This window comes from Canis aureus, chromosome 24 (genome assembly GCF_053574225.1).
Source record: "Canis aureus isolate CA01 chromosome 24, VMU_Caureus_v.1.0, whole genome shotgun sequence".
NCBI classification, from domain to species: Eukaryota; Metazoa; Chordata; class Mammalia; order Carnivora; family Canidae; genus Canis; species Canis aureus.
The window spans coordinates 18,931,273-18,940,000 of NC_135634.1; positions in this window are offsets into that span (position 1 = coordinate 18,931,273).

The following is an 8,728-nucleotide window of genomic DNA, read 5'->3' on the forward strand; positions in this document are numbered from 1 at the left end:
AGAAAGAAAGAAAGAAAGAAAGAAAGAAAGAAAAGGAAAGGAAACACCCCCATGAGGCACCAAGAATAGCGAATTCACAGGCACAGAAAATGTAATGTTGGTTGTCATGGGTTGGGGAGGGGGAATGAGGAGATGACCCTCCTGAGTTTTCAGTTCTCTGATAGTGAGGTTTCACCCTCTAACTGTCAACAATGTCAAAGGGCTGAGTGGACTGTAGGGCCCCCACAGCCTCCTCCTCAACCCACTCAGGAGGCCAAGTGTTCCAGACACCATTCTGTCAGTGCTGTGTCCTCCTGCTCACCACTAACAGTGTTGACATTCAGTTACCATGTCCCATGTCTTTGGGGCTTAGAGAGGTGAGCATTCTTCACCCTCTGACCAAGATATTCCAAGTGTGAGATCTGCAACCCTTCTCGGCACTAGAGGTAAAGCATTAGCCAAAATAACACTCTTACCTGTTCTGTCTCTTTGCCATAACTTACACAGAGTATCCTCTGGGAATCGAATGGCCTAGTCCATACCATTTCAGCCTCTCCTAACAGCACTGCAAGACCCAGCAAGGGTGTATTCTCTGGGCCAGGGGTATTCTCTGGGATATCAGCCAGGGGTATTCTCTGGGATATCAGCAAATCATGTCAACTGTGCTACTGCTGTGGCCTAGGGTGCTTCGGTCCATGCCCATGCAATTGGAGAATATGAGATCCAGGTGTTCCCAACCCTAAATTCTCCTCAACTTCATCACATAGCAATGCCCAAGACAGTCCAAGAGCTGGTACACTGCTTCCACCATTGCTGTTCAGTTAGATCTTCTCCTCAAGGGCCTCCCAATCCTCCCCGCCTACCACCCTTCCTCACTTCAAACCTCATCACCCAGACCCCATCACTGAGATCTCAATTCACTGACCTTCATGCATACCTAGCACAGTGATCCCCAGCAGTGAAGGGACTCACCGTGCATTCTCTCTGCACACCTGCTCCAGCTGGGGAAAATTGCATAACTCTGCTTGTTACCTTCAGACCAACCTGGGACTGCCAGTCTCTGTATGACCTGGTTTTGTGTAATCCTTTTACTCATTCCCAGCTGGTCTCAGAGCCTGCCTCACTCTTGTGAATGACCAGTCTCTTGGTCCTGTCTCTTTCCAGAAAGATGAATGAATCCTATCTCTTTGCTTTGGGGTCCACGTGCATGGGTGGGTAGAGGAGAATCCTCCCAGAATTTTTGGATTTCCTGTAGCCTGAAAGATACATTCCTGCCTCACTGGTTTGTTAGCCAAAGGCCCTTTGCATCTGATGCCAGTCTATGGTTCCAAATTCACCTTTTATTGCTTCCTTAGTGAAGTCCTTCATGCCAGCCCAATGATCTCTTCCTGGACCTGCAAACATGCCCCATTATCTTTTTTATCAATTGTGATAAAGTACGCACTACATATCCTTTACTATTTTTAAGTGTACTGCTCAGTAACACTGAGTACATTCATACTGCTGTGCAGCCATCACCACCATCCATCTCCAGAACTCTTTTCACCTTATAAAACTGAAACGTCTCCATTAAACAGCTCTCCAACCTGCTCCACCTAGCCCTCAGCAACCACTATTCTACTTTCTGTCTCTGTGAATGTAATTATTCTAGGTACCTCATATAAATGAGATCATTCAGTATTTGTCTTTTAGTGGCTGATTTATTTCACTTAACATAACACCCTCCAAATTCATTCATGTTGTAGCGTATTGCAGAATGTCCTTCCTTTTTAAGACTGAATCACAGTTCATGGTATGCATATACCACAGTTTGCTTAACTGTCAATGGACACTTCCATGCTTCAGCTATTGTGACTAACACTGCTATGAACACGGGGGTATAAATATCTCTTTGAGACCCTGCTTTCAATTATTTTAAGTTTGTATTCAGAAGTAGAATTGCTGGATCATATGGTAATTCTATTTTTAATTTTTTTGAAAACTGCCATACTGATTTCCACAGTGGCAATACCCTTTCACATTCCCACCAATAGTGTGCAAGGGTCCCAATTTCTCCACATCCTTGCCAACACCTGTTACTTCCTGTTTTTTTTTTCTTGTTATTAGTCATCCTAATGGGTGTCAGGTGGTATCTCATTTCTGCTTTTGAGTTTCCCTAATGATAGGTAATGTTGAACATCTTTCCATGCGCTTATTATTGGCCACTTGTATCTCTTCTTTGGAGAAATATCTGTTGAAATCCTTTGAATTGGTTTCATTTTTTTGTTGTTGAGTTTTAAGAGTTCTCTATATATTCTGGTATTAATCTCTTATCAGATACATGATTTGCAAATCTTTTCTCCCATTCTGTGGGTTCCCTTCTCACTCTGTTGGTCACATCCTTTGATACACAAAATATCTAATTATCATGAACTCCAATTTGTCTGGCTTTTTCTTGTGTTTCCTGTGCCTTTGGTGTCGTAGCCAAATGCAACATAATGAAGCTTTAGCCCTACATTTTCTTCTAAAAGTAACAGCTTAAGTGTTATATCTTTGATGCATTTTGAGGTAATTTTTGTATATGGTGTTAGGTAAGGATATAACTTCATTCTTTTCATGTGGATATCCAGTTTTCCAAGCGCCATTTGTTAAAGAAACTGTCATTTCCTTACTAAATTGTCTTGATACTCTTATCAAAAACGATTTGGTCATATTTGCAAGGATTTATTTCTGGGCTCTCTAATCTAGTCCATTGGTCTATATATCTGTCTTTATGTCAATACCACATTGTTTTGGTTACTGTAGCTTTCCACTAGGTGTTGAAATCAGGAAGTATGAGTCCACCAACTTTGTCCATTCCTCTCAAATTTGTGTTTTTGGAGTTCCTTGAGATTCTATATGAATTTTAGGATGGATTTTCTTACTTAATATCTTTTGCTCTTTGCCTTTGCTACTTTTGTGTCCCTTGTCTCAACATTCCTTTCCAAATATCATTCAAATCATTCAAAATCCAGCTCAACCTCTATTTGACTATCCTCATTTGAATTGATTTCTTCCTCCTCTGCACTCCTACTTCACTCATTTCCTGTATCGCTCATTCCAGACAGCCCCTGACTCTTCTCATGGTCCCTTAATTCTCAAATGTCATCCAATCAAAAGTAGGCCTTTCTATTAGTCTTTCTCGTAACACCATGTGTTTGTTTTCCCTTTAAAGTGCTCACCATGATTAATAATTAACTAATTCCTAAGTTAATTTTCACACATGCAGATCCTAAGACAAAGTTCTTTCACATTTTAACATCTTTGAAATAGAGCTTTGTGTCTTACAACTGATAATGTCTTACCATCATAATTAGAGCTTTTATTTTGACTGAACATAAGTAATGATACGTCTTACAATCAAAGGTACTTTTGATTTAATGAAACACAGGCTGTGTCTGCTTGTGTACCTGTTTAATGATTATCTCATTAGACTGTAAAAGTTCCAAGAAAGGGGAACCTGGGTGGCCCAGTCAGCAAAGCATCTAACTCTTGATTTTGGCTCAAGTCAAAATTGCAGGGTCATGAGATCAAGCCCTACTTTGGGCTCTGGGTTAAGTAGGGAGTCTGCTTGAGATTCTCTCTCTTTCATCTTGCTCTGCCTCTCTCCCCATACTCTCTCTCTCTCTCTTTATCTAAAATAAATAAATAAATCTTTTTTTAAAAAAAGTTCCAAGAAAGCAGTGGTCAACCCTGCTCACCATGGCACTCCTAGGCCTTGCTCAGTCTGTTTGATGCAACTATTTGATGAATTAATGAATTATAAGTTCTTTGAGGCAGCTAGTAAATACACTGTGCTTCCCTGGAAGCTCCACAACCCCTACAACAGCACTACCTGCACTTGGGAACTTGCTGAATCAACAATTTTCAATCTAGATAGAATCTAGTGCCTGATTGGTCTATGCTCTTTGATAGAAATAAAAGGATTAAACATACCTCGTTCTCTTAGAGGAAAAAGCAAGGCAAGACCTGTCAGAACCCAGTGGCTTATGCTTTTTTTTTTTCCTTGGCAAACACCTGATCTGGTCTTTGTAAGCAGAATGCTCTTTCTGAAATTTCTACACACACATAACCTTTCATTTTGCCTTTGTGGCAACACACTTCCTTGGAGACGTTACACAGCAACCATTTATGAGTGATGTCATTTTTTTTTCTCAAGAGGGTTAATATTATCTGTTAAGAAAATGACACATACTTCTATGCTCTTGGTAGCTGCTAACTATTTATAAAAATGTTGTCCATTCATAACAAATAAACTGAATCATGAATAAACAGGAAATTACATTTGTCCTCTTGTGAGGGGTCACTGAATCCTGATCTGGGTTTGCCAACTGTGAATACACAGAGGCAGAGTTTGGGCCAGATGAGCACAGACAAATTCTTCAACAACAGCTCTACTAACAGAGAGGCAGAAGGAAGAAAGAGGAGGACATGGATTCCCTTAACAAAGGCAAGGCTTTTTCATTGCTACCTGTTTATTCTCTGCCCAAAGTGAAATATGAGGCTATGTTTTGCCATTGAGTCCTTCAACATTTGAAGAATTCACTAATTGTGTAAACACCTCTATTCAGAGTAAGCAGCTTTTGCAAAGAAGAGGAAATAATGACATCTAGACCAGTGCTTCTGAAACCATCTGTAGTAAAAGGTTATTTTTTTCCTAATCTCTTGAAGACTGATACTTTCGCAGATTACAGTATAAATATCACAGCAATGACAAATTACTACAAAAGTCCAACTAATAATAATTAATGTCATTTTTTGAGCAGCAACTATTAATCAGGCACTATATTCCACTCTTTCATACAGTGGGTCACCTTGAATCATCTTCAAAACAATCCTATGTGGATAGTCTCCTATTTGCACCAATTTGGGCACAGGAAGCTTGCCCGGTGCTAAAGAAGTGACGAGGGGCAGACTGGTGATCTGAACTCAGACATTCTCATAGTTATTCTGAAAAATATGCTTGTGTGATCATTGCTGCTGATGGCAGGGAATTTGTCAGCAGAATTAACTGGAGAGGCTTGCCTGGCATCATCTCTGCTCATTCCTGACACAGTTGTTAAGGGGTCCGGGAGAAGGACTCATGGCAACTGGTGGAGAAGAGCAATCAGAGATGAGGCGCTGGGTGAGGGAAAGAAGAAATTACACATTAAGCAAAAGTAAAATTAAAATGAGAGGACTGCAAAAGGGCAAGTGAGAAGAAAATGTAGCCAGTAGAAGCCAAGAAGGAAAAGAGTAGGAAAGGAATCAAGAAGGTAATCTGTGAACAAAACCTGTTTAAGCAACACCATGAGGAGCGGTGCCTCCAAACTTCAGTTCCAGAAGTTTTATGGTGCTGTCAGGCAGTCTGTCCTTCCTCTAAGAGCTAAGGTTATTTTAAGGCGATGGATCAGGAAGTTCAGGACACACCCATCCCTCTTGTGTGTCAGTTTCACCCAAGCCTGTTGAGCAGAGTCTAGTCTCCTAAGGCCTCCCAGGGGATGATTCAAAGACACACCCCTTCACCTCCTACCACACGTTTCGCAAGATGGCTCAGACGTTGTTTTGACAAATTTCCAAAATCAACTAGGTTGGCCAATGGGTTTTATTTAATGCTTTCACACACTGTGCTAACATAGCCTTTATTAGATCTAAATTCATCCCTTCCTTCCAGAAGGCTATCCTCCATCAGCCCTGCATAAATGCATTTTCTGACCAGGCTTCCAAAGGCAGAGCCTCCTCCTCAAACACTCCAGCTGTCTCTACCACCTTACCCACTAGGTCTGCAGCAGCATGGACCATCATCTCCTGCAGTCGACCACCTCCTGGCAACTCCAGCACGGCATGTGGAATGGATTTAAGCAAAAGCCATTTTCCAGTAACTTGTCCTAGGTCATAGTTGTCCCTTTGGAGGGCACACAAAACAAGCCTAAACTTTCTGGGATCCATGCACACACTACTGTTTAAGAGCAAGGGCTGAAGAGCCAGCAGACCCAGATTAGTATCCTTGCTTTGCCACTCACTAGCTGTGTGACCTTTCTGAGCCTCCATTTTGTCACCAGAAAACTGAGGACCCTATGAACTTCACTGGCTTCCTACGAGGATTTCTTTTATTGGGGCATAATTGACATAACATTATATTAATTTCAGGTGTACAATGTAATGATTCAGTATTTGTATATATTGCAAAATGATCACCACAATAAATCCAGTTAACATCCATCACTATGCATAGTTACAAAATTGTCTATTGGGCAGCCCAGGTGGCTCAGCGATTTAGCGCCACCTTCGGCCCAGGGCATGATCCTGGAGACCCAGGATCGAGTCCCGTGTAGGGGTCCCTGCATGGGGCCTGCTTCTCCCTCTGCCTGTGTCTCTACCTCTCTCTCTCTCTCTCTCTCTGTGTGTCTTTCATGAATAAATAAATAAAATCTTTTTTTTTAATTGTGATAAGAATTTTCAAGATCCATTCTCCTAGCTACTTTCAAATAGGTGATACAATATCATTAACTATAGTCACCATGCTGCACATTATATCCTCATGACTTAATTCATTTTATAATTAGAAATTCATATCTTTGGACCCCCTTCACCCATCTTGCTCATCCTCTATCCTCCACCTGCCATCTCAGGCAACCACTAATCTGCTGTCTATATGAACTGTATGGGGGAAGGGTAGGGGTGTTTTATGTGTCTTTACTTTTCTTTGTTTAGATTCCACATATAAATAAGATCATATGGGACACCAGGGTGGCTTAGTGATTGAGCATCTGCCTTTGGCTCAGGAACTCCCAGAGTTCCAGGATCCAGTCCCACATCGGGCTCCCTGCATGGAGCCTGCTTCTCCCTCTGCCTATGTCTCTGCCTATCTTTCTCTCTGTCTCTCATGAATAAATAAATAAAAATGTTTTTAAAAATAAATAATAAATAAATGAGATCATGTAGTACTTTTTCGTTGGACTTATTTCACTTGGCACAATGCCTCACAGTCCATCCATATTGTTATAAATGGCAAGATAACTCATTCCTTTTTATGGCTGAATAATATTCCTTTCTGTGTGTATGCATGTGTCACATTTTCTTTATCCATTTATCCATTTCATGAACATGCTGTGAGGCTTAAATAAGCTAATATAAGGGGCTCCTGGATGGCTTAGTGGGTTAAGCTTCTGACTCTTGATTTCAGGTCATGATCTCAGGGTCGTGAGATGGAGCCCCACATTGGGCTGAACATAGAGCCTGCTTAAGATCCTCTCACTCTCCTCTGTTCCTCATTCCCCACCATGCATATTCCCTCTCTCTCTTAAAAAAAAAAAAAAGAGCTAATATATGTAAATTTCTTAGACCAGTGTCTGGCACTTAGTAAGTACTCATCAAATGGACTAAGAATCTCCTCTGAGTCTTTTCTCTTAGCAAAATATCCCTAATACCTTCAACTTTTCCTCATATTTTGTGGTTTTCAGTCTTTGCCCCATCCTTTTAAATGGGTCAGCCACCTTTTAAATGGCAATGTTCTACTTAAATAACCTTTTGATTGGACTGTGTCCAAAACTAACTGCACTCCTTGACATATGGTCCCAACAGCAAAGAGTGGAAAGATCACACCTCCCTGTCCTGGATATGGGCTTTTAGTAAATCTACCTCTGCCAGCATGAGATTTTTTCCTTCAACACCATCCTATTAACACAGATAAACCTGTGCTACCATTTCCCTTGATTCATTATCTGTGAAATCTTTGTTTATAACATTAAAAAGAGGAATTTATGCTTATGCCTCTTAAAAGGCACCTTTTTTGTGCTTTGATGATCATCCTTATGGAAGGAAATATGAGCTCAGAAGACATCAGGAATCATGATAGAGTGAAAGATTTCAGACAAGTGACCAGGCAAGAATGCTGATAAGCTCCAATCCTCGGGACCCAGGGGTGTTAGGAAAAGGAGTGGCTGCCCCCTTTTGACTCAGCTGAAAGCTGTGCTCCAGGAGAGTGGGTTTCATGGAGGCAAGTGGCAAGGAAGGCGCTGTTTACAGTGGGTCACGAAACACTCAGGAAGAGGCTTATTACAGGTGTGGTCATAGGGGAAGGGGGACTGCCAGCAGAGTGGAAGTGAAGATGAATGATCCTTGGGCTTTTCCAAAGGGGTCTCGGCTGCAAAGCTGCCGCCTCAGCTGGTGGGAATCCCATCTTCCAGGTGGCCAGAGGAGAGGTGACTGGCTGGCTCGAGATGCCTTTAGAGGACACCTGCAGTGGTTCCTAGTAGTTTGGAGGGGACAGACCACACTCCAGTTATAACTTTGAAAGCCCCTCATGTTAAACTCAGTACTGAGGAAGCTGGGCTGAGTAGGGAGGCTTGGCTAGGGCAGCCTGTCTGCCAGAGACCATCCACGTTCACGTGTAATGAGGCTATCTCAGCACACACACTCAATGCAGCACATGCCTGAGCAAAGTGTGTGAATACCCTGGACGCTCCAAACAGGAAGGGCAGAGGAACCAAAACAGAAAACAACTCCTTAAAAATAAGTCTCTCCTGAGACAAATGCCAGGGTTTCACCTTCACTATGCAGATTGCTGTCCTATTGCTTCTCTAAGACTTCAATCTGAAATATATCATCCATTTTCCACTAAAGAACTTTGACCTCTTGAAAAGTCATTTATCCTCTCTCTGTTTGGGTTTCCCTAATTTTCAAACAGGCAAAAATCATCCTAGAACCACCATCCAGCAACTTAACATGCCAGTGATTCCAGATGTTACCA